The 21,263-nt window shown below is 46.4% G+C and overlaps 1 long non-coding RNA gene across 1 annotated transcript; it reads left to right on the top strand.

Annotated features, from left to right (window-relative positions):
• The first annotated feature begins 10,118 nt into the window (after window positions 1-10,118).
• On the top strand, window positions 10,119-20,798 carry LOC138924589 (uncharacterized). The gene is made up of 3 exons (XR_011439564.1): window positions 10,119-10,423; window positions 14,467-14,600; window positions 15,778-20,798. It is a non-coding gene; the product is annotated as an uncharacterized lncRNA (long non-coding RNA).
• Window positions 20,799-21,263: the final 465 nt, after the last annotated feature.

Genomic DNA, 21,263 nt, shown 5'->3' on the forward strand with positions numbered 1-21,263 from the left:
TCCTCAGCAAAAAGAGGAGGATTGGCAGCAGTTAGCTCAGGGCTAGTCTTCCTCAAAAAAAAAAAAAGGGAAAAATAGGGAATGGAGTCAGATACGAAGTGAAGTTCAAGTCTTAATTCTGCTCATGCCTGGACCCCGCTGGCAGTTTGATGGAGCCTGTAGATGCCTCAGAATTACATAAATGAATAAAGTAATCTGAGATCACAAGTGAAAGCAATTATATTTACATACAGTTGCCAAACGATTTTTAAAAATCGTGGCGTGGTAGTAGGTATGCTTCTATATGTGTTAAATAAGACGATCGAACGGTCGATGTCTGTCTACCCATCATAAGCTCAACACAGTGGCGAGCATTGCCTTGGCTACAGAAATGTTAACAGATAGAAAAATAATCTGAGATTTAGAAACTGTTGACAAAATCAGAGGGATTTCTATTATTACAGAGGTTCCTTGCCTGTACACATCCTTGGAGGAAATGCTAATGTTCGCTTAGAGGTTAATGAAAATAAGGATGTAAATTTTTTCCCTTAAAAAAAAAAAAGCGCTCATCCTAAGGAAACTGAATCACCCAGATTTGCTATACCTGTTGTTCTGAATTGCTCATATTATTACTTTCTGCTCCAAGTTCAGGTTGGCAAGAATGGTATTTTTAAAGCTTTGCTTCTCTGACCCAATGTTCTTAGTGGAAGAGAAGGAAACGTGAAGAGATTAATTGGTTTTGTCTATGACTTTTGAAATATCTAAAGTCATTTTTCTTAATTTTCCATTTCACTTGGTTTACTTTTGAAAAGAATATCTACTGTACATTCAGGGTAATTGTCACCTTGAGGGGGCAGCAAAAGTTACCCAAACTGGGTCAGCATCAACTTCCGTGAAATGCGTGCGGGCAGCTTGGCGGAAGGGCCGATGAGCTGCTCATCCCGTGCCTGTTGTCTGGTTGCCGGTCCTGCGCACAGAGGGTGAAGGGAGACCCGTCAAGGGAGAGAAGAGCCAGCTTCTGGCCCTGCAGGAGTTTGTATTCCGACAAGGAAGGTCCAGACCCAGGAGCAGATACCTGAAACTCAGGGAGACGAGCACTGTGGTCAGAGTGGACCAAGGAAGGATTTGAGAAAGAGGGGAGCCTGTTGGGTGCTGGGGTTTCCAGTGAGAGCGTGGTTGAGTCTTCGGAGGCTATGAGAAGAGACACCCAAGGTATTTTCCAGGGGAAATCCAGGAGGATACTGAAAGGGCAGGGGGAGGTGTTCATTCATAGATATTGATTGAGCACCTTCTATATGCCCAGGGCTGTTCTAGACCCAGGGGGGTAATCCCTGTCCCCATGGAGTCCACGTGCCACTGGGAAACAGACGATAGACTAGATCAATATTTAGTGAAAGGTCACGTAAGTGCTATGAAGAAAAATAAGTGATGTACTATGACCTTGGGTTGGTGGGGAGGGCATCGGTATAGAGCAGGGCATTCTGGGAAGGCCTCTCTGATGAGGCGAAGTGTGGGAGCAATGAGTAGTTCAAAGAAGTTGGAGTGTGCACTGCTGTAAGAAGGGCTGGGGAGGGAGAGTGGGATGGGAAGATGGGGACGGGGGCAAGCAGCCTTGAGTGCCAGACCAAGGCTCCTGGAGTTTGCTCAGAGTGGGTAGAAGGCTTTGGGGGATGGGAACTGGAGGGGGTGACAGATCCGAACAGGTAGTGCTGGGTAGGATTAGCTGAGGAGAAGCCTGGAGTCCCAAAGCCATGGACCGACCCAGATATCAGGGCCAGGAGGATGTGGGAGGCAGAGGAAGAGACTCAGCTTAGTGTGGCATTTGATGCGGCAGGAGTCAGGAGGCAGTGGGGCCGACAGTGCGGCCTCTGAGAACACGGCTGGGTCAGGACGTGGAGGGGGAGCCCAGGCGTCGATGAACGGCTTTCCCGGGAAGTGGGGAGAGGATGGTTAGAAGCATGGTTGGGGAGGGGAAGCAGAGTCAGACACAGTGTGGGAGGGAGCGTGGTGAGGGAGTGGGCAGTTCTGGGACTTCGGCTCTAAATAGAAAGACGTTAGGCGTAGCTGAAAGATTCTGGACCAAGAAAGCCAGTGAGAAGTAGAGGCAGAAAATACTGTAGAAACCTGGACGGCATCCTTGGTCCTTTTTCCCCCTCTCCCCCACTCCCATCATATTGGCCATTAAGGCTTCTGATTCAGCCACCGCTCATTTCTTCTCCTCTCTCCCTGGGACTACTCACTAACTTAGTCCTGGTCACCATCATCTCTGCCCCGTACCTGCAGAACCAGTCTTGGCGCCTCAACTCATCCTCCACACGGCCACCAGAATGGCCTTTCTAAAATATAAACCCATGGCTCTTTCTGCCTAACTCCCCACCTTCCGTGGTCCCCATGTTTAGAGCAGATGAATGAATGACTTCCAAATGCCAGTGCATGGGGCATGGCTGGCCTCGATGAAGCTTCCACCGGTACATACAAAAAAAGAGATACAGGACACTGCACTGCAGGTTTTCGTTAAGCCTAATTCATGCACGTCAAATTACTGTTCCTGATCCTGGAATTAAGCCCTTCATCCCTTTTTGGCATTAAGTATCCTTTATTTTGGCAACTGATAATGATAATAAATTGCAGCAGTAGTTGTCATTTTCATGCCTTTTTTGGCAAAGTAAAAGGTTGGCCAATGACAAACATCTGTGCGTTTCTCAAGACTTGGGTTGTTGGACGAATAAGGGAGATAGAAGATGAAACTGTTTCCCTGGCTCTTTGCACGGGGGGCTGTTTCTATCCAGGCTACCCTCCTCACTGTGTCTGTGGCTTTTTTACATTTTCTGGGTGCCCAGCAAACTCAAAACTTCCCTTGCAGCTGAATGCAGATGTGTGACTAGCTGCCACCGTGTGGCTCTCTGATTCAGACATCAGCAACTTGCAGAAGGCGGCGAGAATGGTGGCAGAAGCAGCCAGCACTCAGGGCAGCAGTGGTCACAGGGCGAGCTGTGGCATCACTGGGCACATAGGGCCGTGGCAGTTCCCCCGGTGGTTGGTGAGCCCAATGCGGTGGCACATGCCTCATCAGGCCACTTCTGGACACTCAGCATTGGGCGTGGTTCCTCCTCTCTCCCAGCCCTCTGGTGAATTACTCAGTTATCCTTTAATGAGTCCCTTTTCGGGAGAATCAGCCATTGCTGATTTCTGTTGCATGCAGATAAGCGCCGTGACTTCTGACTATTTTTATCCCTTCAGGATTCTGCTCTGATAATCAGACTGCCCTGGGAAGTCTTCTTGGATGTGCCACCTGGGCTGAAGGCCCTTCCTTTGTTTTTGTCGGCTCTCTGCCCTTACCACAAGTATAATCCGAATCCTTCTATTAGAAGTGTGCATTTGCTTGTGCCCCACAGACTGTAAACTGAGCAAGGAGGATGCCACAGTGCCTGACTCACACTCAATAAATTCAAACTCACACTCAGTAAATTCTTGGATGAATAGCTGGTTGAATGAACGACTTCCCAATGATCACTGCAAACCAATTCATTTAGGGGAACGGAGGCCAGGTACAAGGGCCTGAAAGCTTTGTGCGTAATTGCAGTCGTTTTTTTTTTTTTTAATCAAACAAATGTAAGTTTCATAGGGAGTCCATCCAGGATCTTTTTCTAGAAAGTTCTATCTCTACTCATTTTAGTTCACTGGTCTTCCCACTATAACTTTACATATGTTTAGCTCAGCTGAAGCTCACACTTTGGAATAACAAGTGTTTGCTTTACTTTTCACACATCCACATATTTTTCTACACTCCAAAAGCAAAATCAGTTCACACCCAGGGTGTGGATAATGGCACCTGGGTGAGAATAGCAGACGTGGGTACATTTGGCGAACATCTGTAGCCTCAGGTGAGCTGTCTTGGTGTCACAGGCCTCCCTGGACCGTGGCCCTGACGCCTGGGGGAAGCAGGAGGCAGGAGGACCAGCAGGCACAGTGGTTGCCTGGCGACTCCGGGGTCGCAGGGCCATCCTTCTTGTCTAGAAGAGAAAGGATCTCTAGAGTCAAGTCGCTTTCATTTTTGACTCTGAGCCTGGTTAGAATCAACAGAATGAAGAATTTATAGGAAAACCCACACTGACGAGTCAGCTTAACCACTTGTAACGTTGAAATATATAAACGCAACCGTGTGTGTGTGTGTGTGTACGGAAGTGCTGTGTGAATGTGTGTTCTCTGTGCAACTGGTGAATTCAAAAGAATACAATCGCGTGTTAAAAATCTCATTGGAAAATCAGATTCCGGTTCTCCAAGGCATTTTGCAAAACACCTTTTTGTATTCCTAATTATCACATTTTCCATGCGACAGATGAGTTGAGAAGCTAAAGATGGAAAAGGGGATGAAAATGAATGGAGGGACTGAGGGCACTCGAGCTAGTTAGAAATAATTTACGCAGACCTTGGAGATTTCTGTATTTTTCCCAGGATGTGGGAGATAGTGATCATTTTTCAAATATTAGATTTGTGCAAAATATATAGAGATGTGCTGATGGCTAGTGTCACTGTGCCACACACAGGGCATCTCAAGCTATCAAACCCAGAATAAATTTGTTTTGCATCATACTCAAGTAAAAACAACTCCACTTTTGTGTTTGTGACGTGTGACACATTCCAAAATTCTGCTGAAAATATTATTGGGTACCTCTGATGTCATCGTGCAGCATTGTCTCCCTAAACAAAAGAGCTTTGCATAGCACTCATACTTCACTTCAAACAAGGCAGCGTATTAGCATCATTATTTTCAAAACATCTTCAAAATATACTTTACTTTGCATTATTCAAATGTCTGTAATATTTGCTTTTATTAGGGTATTTTGCAAGTATCAGATCACAACAGAGCTCTAGTTGAAATATCATTATTTTGGATTCCCATATATTTCTTCTACCCACAGCTCTGGGAGGAAGTGAAGTAGGTACCAGCCTGGTAATCTGGAGAAAATGAAAGAATCCAGCTATTGAAGATCATTTTTAAAAATGTAATTGCCATGACCACTTGCCTGTTTTTTTAAGCATAGTCCACAACCACCTGACTGAGATTCATCACATTAAAAATGCAGATTCTCGGGGCTGGCCCCATGGCATCGTGGTTAAGTTTGGTGCATTCTGCTTCAGTGGCCCAGGGTTCACAGGTTCAGATCCCGGCCACAGACCTACACCACTCATCAGCCATGCTGTGGTGGTGACCTATACACAAAATAGAGGAAGATTGGCACAGTTGTTAACTCAGGGACAATCTTCCTCAGCAAAAAAAAAAAAAAAAAAAGATTCATGCCTTTAGAATCAGATGCTTGTGGGGGCCCCAGGAATGTGCATTTTACCAGGCTTTCTGTCTGATTCTTAGGTGCCCTTAGGTGTGAGGACAAGCTCAATGTTTAATCTTACGGCAAAACGCTCAACAGAAGGGAAACGGACATGATATCCATTTCTGGGTAGGAGGGGATGGGCATGGATTCTGTTTTGTGATTTCTAAATATTTCAGCAGCCACAGCTCCAGACTCCTGTCCTGGGCTGCCTGCCTTCCACTCGCTGTCCCACTTTCAGTCACCCCCCGCTGAACTTTAATTAAAATCCAAGCAATTGTTTCTGGGGAGTCGCCTCTGACACAAACTGTGTCAGTGGGACTTGTTGGATTGTCCCTGCTGAGAGGGATAAATGGGCCGGCTGGCGCTTAGCAACAGGCTTCCCGTTCGTCAGAGGCAGCAATTTTTATCCCCAGTTGGAGACGAGTTACTCCAGGGGCCGGGCAAGGCTTGGGCCTCACCCAGTGTTCTGTATTCAGGGGCTCATGGCCACCGCTGCTTCCTGTCTCCAGGGGAGGCACCATGCGGCAGACGCAGACTTCTCCCATTTGGCGCATGGGGGGCCCCAGGCAGGACTTTGCAGAAGTCCCTCCCACAACGTCAGTCAAGCTCAATAGGCCCCGGATGTACCTGGGAGGTGTGTGTGAGTGTTCTTGGGTGTGTGCACGTATGCATGAGTGTGCGAGCGTGTGCATGTGTGTGTCTGCACCAGAGATCAAGGAGGGTTCTGACACAGGTCTCCCGGCATTCCTTACCTTGGACAACACCACCATGGCAGAAGCAACTGGCCCCTCGGTTTGATTCCAAGGCCACCTAGACTATTAACGGCCAGCACTTAGCGCTTTTTCTCTGCCTGTCACAGTCCGAAGAACTCGAGCTTTTAACTCATTTGATCCTCACTTCATCCCTGTAAGATGGGTACAATTATTATCCACATTTTACAGATGAGAAAATGAGGCACAGTGGGGTTAAGTAACTTTGCCAAGTCCACACAGCTACGAAGCATGAAGCTGAGATTCCAACCCAGGCAGCCTAAGGTCTGTGCTGTTTCCCGTTCCTGCCATACCCGGGGGATGTTCTTCTGTGAGTCAAAAACCCCAGCAAGAGAAGGAAACTGTGACTCGCATAATTGAAAGTGGTGTAGAGCAAAAATTGTATTTCTGACTTCGGAATGTTTTACGTGGAGATGCTGAAAAGTGAGAAGAGTTTGCAATTGGCTTTTCATTTTTAATTTCCCTCGGTCCAGCAGATATAATTAGTTTGTATTTTCTCTGCAGACTTCAATGGCTGACACAGAAACAGCACAGAGGCCAGCTGACCCAAGAATGATTTTAAAATCCCCCGCAGCATAAATGTCCATCAACAATGGGGTGATTAAATTAATTGCACTATATTCACACAATGGAATACTGTTCAGCCATTAAAAGGAATAGGCAGAGGGGCTGGCCTGGTGGCACAGCGGTTGGGGGCACACGTTCCACTTCTTCGGCCCAGGGTTCAAAGGTTCGGATCCTGGGTGCGGACATGGCACTGCTTATCAAGCCATGCTATGGTAGGCGTCCCACATATAAAGTAGAGGAAGATGGGCACAGATGTTGGCTCATGGCCAGGCTTCATCAGCAAAAAAAGGAGGATTGGCGGCAGATGTTAGCTCAGGGTTAATCTTCCTCAAAAAAAAAAGAAAGAATAGGCAGATCTACAATTATTGGTGTGAAAGGATCTCCAAGATATAATAACTGGAAAAAAAAAAGACAGAACAGTGAGTATAAACTCTCTCAATTATGTTAAAAGAAAAAAGTAGGGCCATACCTGAAACATTTCTGGAATGACGCCCAAGAAACTCGGTCACGGGGTTGCTGGGCCTGGGGATCTGCATTTGGTGAAGGACTCAGTGTCTGTCGTGTATCTTTTTGTGCTGTTTGATTTCTCAGTCTGTGCCAGTGACGTTTTCATTATTCTATATATTTTTTGGCTACAGATAATTTATGAAATGAGAGTAATTTAGCATTGGCTGTGAGGATCCAAGGAACAGAACGAATACCCCAATTTGCAAAATTAAAAATCAAACAAGTACCTAATTTGCATATTGTTAATCAGCAAACTGGGCATATATAGGCAGATCATCAAAACTGATTTGTATGCCTAGAACAGGATGTTTTCAGCCAGGGCCACAGGTGGATTTTAGAAGGGGGGTCGATAAAACCCTCAAATGGTACGCTAATTTTTTTGTATATTTTAGTCTGTGCAGCTTCTAAAAAGATCTGGAGTTTTCAATAGGTTCCCATCAGGTTCATGATCCACAGAAGTTTAACAATTACTAGCCTAGAAGGTGTGAAAAGAGATGATGTTCATATCAAAGACTACAGTATTCAGAGTGTTAATGAGAATAAGAGTGTTTACTGGGCTTATCACTAAACAAATATGAGGTGGGAGGGGCCAACACACGGCCCTGATGAGATGCCAGCCTCCCTGTGTCCAGAACACAGCCCGCCCGGGTGTTTTCAGCAACTACACATCGTGCATAGCACATCTATGACGTACATCCTTCTACCCATCTGCCAGGACTGCATTTGGCTGAGTGCAGCAGAAACCTGACCCAGAACGGCTGCATCGAGAAGAGGGTTTATTTTTCTCACCTGACAAGTTGTCCAGGGTGGACGAGTGGTCTGGGGTTGATGCGCTCATTCAGGAACCAGCCTCCTCTGTCTCCCTGCACGGCCATCCTCAGGGCGTGGCTGTGTCCCATGGTCAAGACAGCTGCCGTGTCTCTAGGCACCAGGTCCATCTTCCAGGCAGCAAGAAGGGAGAGGGCAAAGGGCATGGGGTCTCCCAGCTAAGGGGGTCTGGGGGTGGGAGGCGTTATGTACACTGGTTGGTTGCCATGTAACCATAAACCAACCAGAAATCTCATCAGGATGGAGGAATAGGGGCCAGAGGGCGATGGTGTGGGCCCCGAGTAAAGTCATCACATAAATGTGGGAGCATGTGTGTTTGGATCTATTTTTCCGCCACAAGCTGGCAAGCTTGGATTAGTCAGTCAATTGGCCCTAAAAACTGGCCTGACACTCTTATTGTGAAAGTGCAGCCAGGGCTTATAATTTATAGACCTGCGTCCATTCATGTCACTGGAATCAAAGATGACTATAATTACATGATTTTTAACTATTCAAATTTAATTCCGATAAAAGTGCACGACACAGCTGGGCGTCGTAAAGGATTCCTAAGGAAAGCAAAGTCCTTTTTTTTTTTTTTCATTTTATTGAGATCTTATTGACATACAGCACTGTTTGAGTTTAAGGTTTATGAGTTTAATGAGTTAACATTTGTAAGTTTAATGCAAAATGCATTCAAGTAAAACTGACATACAAGAAAAGAAAAATGTGAAACAAGCAACTTGGAGACACAGCCGAAGCCCTGATTCTGAGCAGAATCTCCCAGTGTACCTCCATCATCAGCAAAACATTCCACGAGCCTCGCGCATATGCAGGTTCTGCTCACATTCTTCATGTGAAAAAAACAAGGATGCCTTTCATCTGAGCTCTTTTCCTAGACGCCGCCAGATGCCGGAAGAGGATGGATGAATCTCTCCTAACTAAGGACTCCAAGCCTGGGCCTGAGAATGAGTCTGCTCACCAGTGGAGTGGTTTGATGGAAGAAAGCGAGAGCTGGAGGGAACGAGGTGTAGAGTCTCGAACCAAATGACCAAACAGGTGTTTAAATGCACAGAGACCGTCCATTGAAGCAAGGGGTTCCCATTTGCATAGAATGAGCCTAATGAAGTCATAGTGACTTATTATCACTGTGATGTTGTCTTGAATTTTGACTAAAAGCATCCTCCATGTAGGATGCCAACCAGGCTCCTGGGATGACCCCTACCACTGCCCATCTCTGTCACACACGACCGGGACAGCCCACAGTCCAAGCTCACCCATGAAACCGCCAGAGACCTTCTGGGTTGAGCTGCCTTCCCTCTGCAGAATGTTTGGGGGACATTTTGCCAAGAAATTTTTGTAATGTGGTATTTTCCCAAAGGCCAAGAACCCAGTAAGTGACAGTAACATTTCACCAGAAGCTAAGTATGCGCATAAACTTGAAAGCAGTCTCTCCTTTGGAAATTCCATTTTCTCTACATGAACTCTGAAGTTTTGATTTGAAAACCTTGTATTTTAAAGCGATGCTACTGCAAATTGTAGTCTTCTAATTTTCCTTCTTGTTTATTATAATATAATGGCTGTTCTAAACATGGTGGATTTCTCTGAATCAGAATTTAATACGTAAGGAAACATTATTGCGTATATCCTTGCAGAAATGTCCCACCGTTTAAGAAAAAGAATAAGATTTTCTTAGTTTCCCAAAAGGAAAACTCAAAATACGTGGATACTTGCTCAGCCTTTGAGAGAAATTGTTAGGGAATGAATTCGGATCCTAGCTTCTTTTTCCTGGTTACACATGATGGTATTTTTAAAATCATCCAAAGTACCTTTGATTTATGTTTTCTGTACACCCAAAGGGATAACTGCAAGGTGATTCAAAAGCTTTAATTTTGGGGAAATATCAGTCCTTTCATTCAGTTTCTGAGGATAAATTTAAATGCACGTTTCTTGAACGTAAATATCCTTTGTTTATCACAGCTCTAACAGATTTTAAAGAGAGAGGTTTTGTGTAGTCTCATTCTTTAGAGTATTTTGAGGCATTCTGTGACAGCTTGTGAATCTTTAAAATGTCCCTGTGGGAGCAGTATAAAAACTTAAAGAGATATCCTATAAAAAATGTAGGGAGCTTTAAGCACGGCTGTTGAAGTCAGCCCACAAACATTTACTGGGTGTCTGGCACAGCCCTCTCTGAGGTGCTCCAGGCACTCTGATAAGAGGTAGCCAGAATTCTCTTATCTGGAGAGACGTGGGAGGACCAAAATAACATCTTGTCAGCCTGGATAAGACTCTACCTTAGCAGAGATCTCTTTATGGACAAGATGAATGGAAGGATCCTATTTGGGACCTGAAATAATCACATTCAGGAGCTGCTCTTGGTTCTCTGACTCCTCCGTGGCGTAAGTGGGGTCCCCTCCTTGGAGGTGGCTCCCTCCGTCACACGATTTCCTGGCCCTCCCCTGGGTAAGTTTTTCTCCAGAACTTCCTAGGGACGCCCTCCAATCCCTGGCCTTGGTCGGTTTCCTTTGTTAAACACTAGATCCATGGCCCTTTCCTCCGGAGCGTTTAATCTCACTTTGTAATTATACCATCTTTAGTATGATTATTTCCCTGACATCTGCCTCTCCCAGGAGACTCTGGGCTGGTGCCTTGTCTGGCTCTGCTTATCTCGCATCCCTGGTGGGCAGCATCGGGGGCAGCACATTAAACATGTGTGGTAGGAAGGGAAGGGGAGAGGATGGGGACGAGAGGGTCACGTTGCTGAGTCACTCAAATTCTTACATGGACGGTCTGGTCTGACAACCCTAAGCTCAAAACGGGCGCTGAGCACAGTGTTTATTTTGCTGGGTATCTTGATTGCATCCAAATGCAAACAGCCAGGCACTGCCAGTCCTAGATGGAGAATTTCTTTCGTTTGGGGAACTCGGCCAAACTCCTTGCTGCTCGTTCACCGTTCGTAATGCTGCTTTTAAGCAGGATCTTCTGTTGTGCTTTGAGTCGCACAAAGGAACAAAACCGCCATCATATTTTATAAACCCAATTCATACCCAGAGATCCAAATGTATGGTGGGTTCCTGGAAATGGCCTGCAGGCGGCCGGCTCTAATATCATTACCTGCGGCTTTATAGCTCGACTTTGTCAAAATGAAGGGCGGCTGTAGACCGCCAGGAGCTCGGCTGAAGTCCCTTTCAGTCTTCTGGGAAAGCCTACGGCCTTTAACTGCACTTACTGCCTTTTGTTCTGCACCAAATATTTTCCATCGCGTCTTTTTCTTCCTGAGTTATACATACACATGCAGAGCTAAATGGAGAAAGACCAAACAATGTCTCGCCTCTGCGAAGTCCACCGGAACCTCACGTAAAGGGAAATATTTGAGCCTCTGTGTTGCGCGTGGAAATGAAGGAGGAGGCTGGCTCAGAACGTTAGCAGTACAGCTGCGTCTGTGAATGTGAGTGGCTGCCGCTGGCCGGCATCCTCTCGGGAGTGGCCTGAGTTGCATTCTAGGATACGCTCTTCCTCCCGGAAGATCGAATGTGATCTCCACCAGGCCAGCCCCTCCCCCAGCACATACGGAAGCCTGCTCTGCCCTGGACCTGAGGGCCTGAGAAAATAGGGAGAACAGTTTCCTAAAAGGAAAGTGTATGGGATTTACTGCCCCTCCTCTCTGCCCTTGTTCGCGGCTCTTGAACAGGCTCATATGTTTTGAATGTACACTGTTGGTAAAAGTACTTTTCTACCAACGCCTATCCACTCAAGTATGTCGGTGGAAATTCGAAGCCCTCTGTGGATCTCTGGGGATCAACTCACGTTTACAGTGTGTTGAATCCAGATGCTGTTCTGTGAGGAAAGCAGACCATGTCCTCTGGGCTTACTGTTGGTAAGTGGCTGGGGCCACAAGGATCCTTCCATATTTTTTTTACCAGTTATCTTGTTCATTATTCATTCTAAGGATCGAGTTTCCTTTCAAAGTCTTTCAGGCGTATGGGGACTGATTCTCTTTCCTATTTTGGTTTATTGCTATTTTGTTTTTTCTATTTTCCCGTTTTTTTTCTTCCTGCAAAGATAACAAAGGAAGGAATGACACAACATAATGAGCTGTGCCTCACTTCCTCCATCCGTGTCCCTCATGCTGGCCATGAAACACTGATCAGAGTTTTGTCTAGACCTCATTTCTGCTGTGGTTCATTTACTAGAAGAAGCTTCCAGATTGGTTAAATGATTTTTTTTAAGACTTTATTTTTATTTATTTATTTTGAGGAAGATTAGTCCTGAGCTAACATGTGCTGCCAATCCTCCTCTTTTTGCTGAGGAAGACTGGTCCTGAGCTAACATCCATGCCCATCTTCCTCTACTTTCTATGTGGGACGCCTACCACAGCATGGTGTGCCAAACGGTGCCATGTCGGCACACGGGATCTGAACCGGCGAACCCCGGGCTGTGGAAGTGGGACGTGTACACTTAACCGCTGCGCCACCAGGCCGGCCCCTAAATGATTTTTTTTTAAAAGAATTGGTAAAGTTGGACTCTTGCTTCTAGCCATGAGGTGTAACCAGTACTGGCCTTGCCCACCTACTGGAAACAACTAGAAAACTGGACAAAATATAGGAAACAACAGTTTTTAGACATTAGACCAAAGTCAGTGAGAGAAGGAAAGCAAATGAAGTGACCCCATCGTTGCCCCAGGTGTCCACCGGGAGGCACCCTCTGGACCACAGCACAGGGAGAGGGAAGCTGAGCAGATCAGAGAGGCCTCATAGCGTTGAGCATCGGGGTTGGACTTCAGGGAGGTCAAAGAGGCCAGAATTTGCAGAACAGAGGAGTGGAGTGACATGAGCTACACAGAAAAATTGTTCTTTGAGAGTTCTCCTTCAGTCTCCTTGAATCTTTGGCTGAAAACTATACTGTGCACACATAGGACCAACTCTCCAAGGTCAGGGAAAGAACAGCTATTGGGGGCTTGTAAGCTTAACAATTTCTAGAGCTCACATAGTTCCAACCAGTCAAGTGGAGAGACCTCATTGAATATGCAGGGCGTTCAGAAAAGAACTCGGAAAGGTCACGCTTTAGTCAAAGACAAAGCAGCCCAAGGGCAAAGGCTCTTGGAAACCTGTCATAAAAACAATAAAAACAAGACTCAAAAAGACCAATCCGATTCAAAAATAATTTAACTGCCTGCCGACAAAGCCCTGCAATACTATTTAAAGGAAGACAAGAAAATCTGGACACTCAATAAAGTAATATTCACAATGTCCAGTATCCAATCAAAATTTCCTAGACATCTGAAGGTGTGGAGAAAATGTGGGACATAGCCAGGATAAAAACCAGCCATAGAGACAGACCCAGAAACGATAGAGATGATGGAGAAGTCACGGACTAGCAGAGTCGGACTTTAAAACAGCTGCTACAAATATACTTGAGAACTTTAAGGAAAATAAGAGCATAATGAGGAGGGAAATAGAAGATACAGTCAACAGAAACTGCTAAGCTGGATAATACAATATCCGAAATGAAAAATTCTCCACATTTTTGCCAATCTGGGGGAATTACTGGTTTTTTTTTAATCTTTTCATATGAAAAAATTTCAAAACATACGCAAAAGTTTAGAGAAGAGTATAAGGAACTCCCAGCCCCCATCACCCATTTCAACAATTATCCACATTCTATTCTTTGTGTTTCATTTGTCCTCCCAAAACGTTTTTTTCCTGAAGCAATTAAAACAAATTCCAGATATCGTGTCATTTCACTCAGAAATATTCCAGTGTTTATTTCTAACCCCTAAGTGATCAAAGCTTAAATGCACACACACAATACCATGATCACACCCAAAAGATTGGCAATAATTCCCTCGTGTTACTTAGTAACCAGTCTATCTTTGATTTTTCCTGATTGTCTCAGGAAATTAGAATTAGCCTTAGGGTTCATTTGCTCTATTCGTGTTTTGAGGTGATAGGACTCTTGATTGTTTTGTAATCTTAACAGTTTCACCTCCTCCTCTGGATTTTCCACGCCAGTTATTTGCTGGAAACAAGCCGATCATTTTCCAGGTCATTTGCCCGCCAGAATGTCTCACTTCTGGATTTGGCTGACTGAATCATTAGGACATGATTTAAATTTCCCCTAAACCTCATATTTCCTGTAAATGGGTGGCTAGATCTAGACCCTCGATTAGGTTCAGGTTCAATTTGTAGACAATAATACTTCACAGGTGGAGCTATGAACCTCCTATGGCAGAGCTTCAGGAGGCACCTAATTCCTGGCTGTCCCACCTTTGGCGACATTAAGATGGATGAGAGGGATCAGCTGTTGTCGGCCTGATCCATCCATTAGAGAGTTTCCCATCGACTTTCACCTAATTCCCTTGGAATTATAATTTTAAAATATCTTTGCCAATTTGATAGCCGAGAAATTGGACCTATCTGTCTGAGTTGGTCAATGTTGATGCATTGCTTGTTCTTCAGCTCAGGGAATTCCTCCACGATTCGTCTCCCTCCCTTCTTCCTCGCCAGGCCTCCTCCCTGGGTCTCCATCATCTCCGGTTTACTCCTTGCCTCACCCGTCTCATCAAGCCTTTTGGATTGCTCGATGCAGAAGGCACTCTGTGCTCAGCTCCTATGAATTGTCTCCGCGTGCCAGGCCAAAGGTAGGTACAAGAGGCCAGGAGCTGGGACATCTGCTGTGCAAGTCAAAGTCAACAATGTCTTTGAAGCCACCAGTGGGGCAAGAGAGCTGCTGAGGTCACCACGAAAGCTCTGTGGACAGGCTGCAAAGCCACCAATCCCACATCCTTTCCCTACCGTGGTCAGCATTGCAGAATGGGAGAAGTTGAGTGAAACAGTGAGTCTGTCCGTTCTCGCTCACTTTTTAATTTGCGGATCCTCTTCCTAAGACACCGGCATGAGTCTGTGTGGGCTGGGCCACAGAACACTTTGTGGGACAGACACTGTCCTGAATCAAAATGGCCCTTTTCTTCCAAAGTTGGGTCATTGGCTTTGGCCACTCTGTGCTTTTCCACTCCCTTTCCTCCTAAGATGAGTTATTTCCCAGGAAGTTCCAAAGATTTCAGCAAATGTATCCTTGATGGGGTCAGCCATATACCCAGGCCACAGAGACATGCCTGTCAGAATCATAGGATGAACACAGGTTAGTCTGGCCCATGGGAGCCCTGCCCCTAAATAAACAGTAACACAGAGCAATGAGGTCGGTACCATCAGAGAGTGCAGTGTGCTGCCAAAAGAATGCTTTTCCAAAGGAAAAACAATGTAAAAAAAAATCTTTCTAGTAATCCAAGCATCTTTGTGAAAAATGTTGATAATACCCCTAAGAATTCTGCAAGAAAAAAAGACTCAAGAAGCCCTGTTTTGACTGTCGCCCAGCCAGCCCCCAGGGTGGGCTCTGTGTAGGTCACTTACAAGGCAGTCTTTTCTGTTTCTCTCCCTTGGGAAGCTCCCTCGAGCCACAGGACCTGATCAAGGACACATTTTGAGTTTGTTGTATTTTTTGACCAGTGTTTTGTCACCCACTGATTTGAGGCACTTTCAATGCAGAGTCACCGTTGGAATGGGATGGACCCAAGGTAGATGCCACAACCACCAAAGCAGTGACCTTTAAACATTCACGGAGCACAGGGGTGGATAATGATGAGTTCAGAATGCTGTTAGGGCAGAATGTTGTCCCTGACACCAGCCCTTTATCCCAGATCCCTTTCTCAAAGAGGTCCCCAAGGGAAAACATTCACACCTCAAAAGCCAGCAAAATAAAGAACATAGGATTCTCTCACTAATCATTCACATAACACTTTTATTTTCTCTTTGGAATAGCATTGTCGAGGTGTTCACTCCCATTTCACAATTAAGAAACCATCAGTTCCCGCCATGTTCCTGGCCCCACAGCTTCATCAAGGCCATTGCACGCCTCCTTCCTCGGTCTGACTTACCCTCTGCCAGCTCCTGGGCTGTTTCCTTCTCTCCAGCTGAAAAGCCAACAGATTCTTAACACTATTTTACTATAGTTGGCAAAGATTCTCTTCTTTCACATTAGAATGGATTTATTCCAGTTGAATCCCAACTCGTTTCATCTTACCCAGGGAGGAGCCATCAAGCCCAAATGACAGTCAATGGGATGTTTAAAGAGTATGAGCCATGGATAACTTAGCAATTTTGTGTCTGGACAAGCGACCTTTCTCCATATGTGGCTGGATTGGGGCACTGTGCAGCCTCCCAGTTGTCAAGTTCCGGGAGAACGAGACTGTGGGTGCCAAGTCTTCAGAATTCCTCAGGATTGGCTACCACTACCCGCACCTCCATCCCACCGGTGCTCTCTCCTGGGACTGCCAGAATGGCAGAACTACACTTTCTTTCAGACTCAGGCTCCTTCTCTTGCTATGTGTAGTTTGTAAAATGGCGCTTAACCCTCCTCCCATTCAGATGCACATTCTCTGCAACTTCCTCTGGAAGCTGGAAGGACTAACTTTAACTAGTAGAGGACAGCAAAAGGGAGGCTGTGTGATGTCTGAAGCCAGGACAAAAGAGACCACGTAGTTTCTGCCTCGTTCACTGGTACGTTTGCACCTGAAGTCCTGACTGTCAGGTAAGAAGTCCAATCACTTGGAGGCCACCATGCTCGGAGGAAGCCCAAGCCAGGCCAGAGGCCATGAGGAAGGGCTCTGATCAACAGTCCCAACTGAGCCCAGGCTTCAAATCACTCCAGCCCAGGCACCATACAGGTGAGTGAAGAAGCTTCCAGAAGCTTCCAGTCACTCAGTCTTTCACTTAGTGGAACAGAGAGAAACCATTGCCACTGAGCCCCACCTGAGTTCCTGACCCACAAAATCCATGAGCATAACAGAGTGGCTGCTTTTCCACCTCGACGTATGGGGAGTTTTGTTCTGAGGCAACCAATGACTTGGGCACCGCTTGATAGCTCTGCCCCTTGGTCTTCACACACGTGTGGGAAGTCTTCCTCTTTTATCTTCTCTTTATGTCTTCCTTCTCTTTCACCCAGCATCTATTACATCTGGAGAAATCCTGAACTCTTCCAGTCCCTTCTAGAGAAGCCAAAGGAACATCTTTCAATTGTTTATTAACAATAATTCGTCACTCTTTTACAGATCTATAGAAATATGTCAAAGAGAGAAGCCACAGAGGCACACACAGCTGAGGTGGGTGGCAGGTCGACGTTTAGCCATTTGCGCCACTGACCCTGATTTTCAATGATCTGTGAGGATGTAGAGGGAAAGGGGAAATGAATCTGAACACAAGGGAAGTTACGCCATCAGGGCACTCTCGGTGGAAGAGTTCCCATCAGCTGTGAGTCGTGCAAGAAGGAAGCTGTCAGGTAAATGGCGATGTCCGTGTGATAAGTTTGCAACCACACAAAATGATGCCAGTGGGGACAGTAGAGACTGTAGTATGCGTTTCCTGAGGAAAACAGACTTGTGTGCACTGAAAATAGTTCTGGATAAAGCAATTTAAAAAGAAGAGAGACAACCCCAGGAGACAGTGCTCACATAGGACAGGAAACGTGTACAAGAATGTTCACTGCAGCCCTGGGGCCTCAGCAGAGACGTGGAAGCAACCTCATGCCAGCCAGAGGATGCGTAGACAAATGAACTCTTCATTATTACATAGCGATGTCACAAAACGGTACAGAAAGCAAAGTGAGGGAATGCCGGACCCAGGGTTCCGGGTGATGGTTAGCCTCACGTGGAAGAAGGCAGGAGGATGCGAAGGGGAAGAAACCACATGGCTGCATGTAGGTCATTGTCAAAGTGCCAGCTTTTGTTTTGGGTGGTGAGTTGTCAGGTGCTTAAAAACAACTAAATAAGTAAATAAACAAATGTGGGTCACCCATGGATCCATGACGAGGGCGTGTCAGGAAGCAAGGATTGCCATTTATTCACTTCCAGGTACGTGAGGCCCAACAGAGCAAAGAGACAGAGACCACGAATATGGGAGGAGAGAAGGTGTGGAAAGCGGGTGGAGATGCTCTTTCAAGAAGAAGAGGAGGACGGTAGCCAGGGGCGTCGATAAGGTCTCAAGGTGGTTTGTGTGGGTGTGTGTTAGCTTATTTGCTAACGGCAATGATCCAGTAGCCGGAAAGACTAATGATGCAGGAGAGAAGGAGATTCAGGACGGACATCCTTGAGGAGGCAAGACGGAAGGTGACCCAGTGCCAGACGAGTTTCTCCCTTGGGAGCAAATTTTTCTTCTTCCCAATGCATCTGCAAAGGAGCTTATTGCCACCTGACAAGATCTCCTCTCCAACAACAGGAGCGTGGTGCCAGGTCTTAACTAAGACTTCTACCCCTATCCACGCAGCTCAGCATACAAACCAACCTACGTTGACACAAGAGGCATCTTCTCATTGGCAGGGATTTGAAAAGCCACAGACCCCCGCTATCCCCTTCCACCTGCTCCCAGTTCCCCCAAATCCTACTTCTGTCCCGACTCTCCTGGGAGAAGGAGGAGTCCCCACTTTTCCAAGGGGGCTCATTTGGCAGCTGTTTAACCACAGCTTGGTTTGGGGGCTCCCCTGCTTGTCCACAGAGGGACCCTGAGGCTCCCTGTTTCTGCCCAGACCCACCCACACCTTCCCAGTTCACAAACCCTGAGCTCCAGGCAGCTGGGCATTCGACTTCCCCATCATGCTGCTCCCAGAAGGTCTGTAAGATGTTATTCCAGGCTCTATTCACATGCTGCTCCCCACATGAAGCATCTCCAGCCTCCTGTCCAGCCTGCCCGCCTCTCCCCTGCCACCCGCATCTCCCAAGGACTCGTTGTGTCCCGGTCATCTTGTGCGCCCCATGACAGCCATGCTCCCCAAGCCCTCTTCTCCCCTCCCAGGCATGAGGGTCCTGACTCCCCCCTAGAGAGGGGATGGGGAGCCAGGAATCATGCCAAACCCTAAGACCAACCCATCAGTCAAAACTGAGCCTGAGCGACTCATAGTTTTACTTTCCTGAAAATCCTTGTGCTTTCTCTAAAAAGCGGACTTCTCCTTTGTGAGCAGGCTCTTCACCCTGTGGCTGGAAACGGATACCTCCAACTCCTTCTGGAACGTTCCTCCCAGGTTCATCCTGGGACCGCCCTCCCCAGCACCTCTTCCCTCCTCCGTCCCCCGTGGAGACTCCCGCCAGCGGGGCTGGTGGAGAACTTGACCTCGGGTCTCATCCTGCCCCAGCCCCGTCATGCCCACTCCTGGATGCTCATGGCCAGGGGTTCGCCACACTATTTCCTCTACTGCCCCCTCGTCCCTGTTCCCATAGTACACTTGCTCCGCCCCTCCAGTTCCTTGCAGCCCTGCTGCACCATCTGGCCAGACTAGAGGAAGAGGCTGACCCGGGCAGTTGCGCTCCCTTCTGCTTCTTGGGGAGCTGGGGGCAGGAACCCATCCCTGGCTGGAGGGGCTAGGAGAGGCTCTCGTTGATTTCTCCCCTCTCCTGGCCAGCTTTCCTTTCCTCCCTGCGGCCTTGACCACCCCCTGCCTCCCACCCCAGACCCTTTCCCACAACAAGGGAGGTGGGCTGGAGCCAAAGGACAGGGCGGGCCCTGGTTTTGCACACTTGGCTTCTGTCCATTATCTGGCTGTCAGCAAGAATCCGAGGTGAGGGACCCACAATACTACACACTACATTGCCTGTACATTTCCCAAAGTTTCCATCTCCAGCTGTGCCTGAGGAAGTTGAGGAATGAGGGCTGTGGCCTTCAGAGCAGAGATTTCTCATAGCCCTCTCATCCTGGGGCGCGAGGACCCCTAACAGGAGGGCGGTGAACCAAATCCACTGGGTGGAGGGTGGGAAACATCTGGGAACTCTCACATTCAGGGCCCATCCTCCTTTCAAGAATTTTCAGATACCATTTTCTCCTAGGAGAGGAATCTCCACTCCTTCCACTCCTGAGCCAAAATAAGAGACAGGTTTCCTCAGCAACCGCGGAAACATCTCAAGAGAGCGGTTATATTGTTTTGAAGTGTTTTGAAATCTTATCAATGGTTTCCAGGGAAACCCAGGATGATGAATGGAGGCCTTGCTAGGTAACTTTAAGAAGAGGCATGGGCAAACGTATTTGAATTCACAGTATGCATGTATTCGGCTATTTATTAAGGCAGAAGAGTATATTTCACTCACATCTGGCATTTTAATTTTACCGCCAGTTCAGTCTTTCTACATTCACTCCTTGGGGAGGTCTATATTATTTGGTTCGTAATTTAAGAAATTACAGAAAATTTTAAAATTACGGAATTTGTCAATCCCAGGAGAATCAAAATTTTAATTAATATTATGTCTTAACGTTTGGGGAAATAAGGATTTAAAGCAGCAACTCAGCTGCCAAATTTGGGTCAGAACAGTTTGTAGATCAAGTGGCAGCCGTGTCCCCAGGAGAAATGGTGCAGTGACAAATTGGCTCAGTGAAAAATGACCCAAACCCTTGATGTTTCACACCAGACCATCCTCGCTGTGACTCTCCCTTGCTAGTCACTCCCGCCCTATTTACCAGTCAAAAAATGTCTGGCAGGTCTGACTCTCCAATGGATATTGGCTCTTAATTTTTTAGTTTTTGCATCCATTGAGATGACTAGATGCTTTTGCGTTTCTTCAGCAGGCGACACTTTTCTTTTCTTGGCCTGTGCTCATCTCTCAGGATCTCCCACCTCTCAATTTCACCTTTGTCCTCATTCATTGTGTGACGATTGAGGATGTCTCCCTAGTTCTCTGAAAATGGCTCCAAGGAACGGTGATGGAAAAGCACCAGCATCCTCTAAGTCCAGTCAATCTTATATCACCACATCTCTCGAGAAAGATCTTCTGTTTAATTGAAATTAAAACTTGCATTTCAATTTCCTGAGTCGTATTTTTCATTGTCATGGCGCTCTATCCATGTCTCATATAAAGCGAATCTTTCTGTTTTCCTTGGCTTTGTTATTGGGATCAAATACAATTGACTACAAGCAGAAACAGATGAATCTAACTATGTATATAGTTGATATCACAACTACATAGAAAAATAACAGTTAATTCAAGTAACCTTTGAAAAGTTTACTCGGACTGCACACCGTCCAGGAAGATATATTTTAAGGGCAAAAGAGCCACAAAGAAATGTTGAGCTTTCCTTAATAACTTTGTTTTCAGTAGTGATATTGGTGAAGTGATTTCAAAACTATTTCACGGGTTCTAGGATTGAGCAAATGAGCCAATATATAAAGAGTAGAAACAAGGATTCTTGCTGTAGGAGAGGAACTAATATGAGGTGTGGGAATGTGAGCAAGAAGCCTCTGATGTTGGGCTGGAGGTAAAGACATCATCAGT

This window comes from Equus caballus, chromosome 6 (assembly GCF_041296265.1).
Source record: "Equus caballus isolate H_3958 breed thoroughbred chromosome 6, TB-T2T, whole genome shotgun sequence".
Classification (NCBI taxonomy): domain Eukaryota; kingdom Metazoa; phylum Chordata; class Mammalia; order Perissodactyla; family Equidae; genus Equus; species Equus caballus.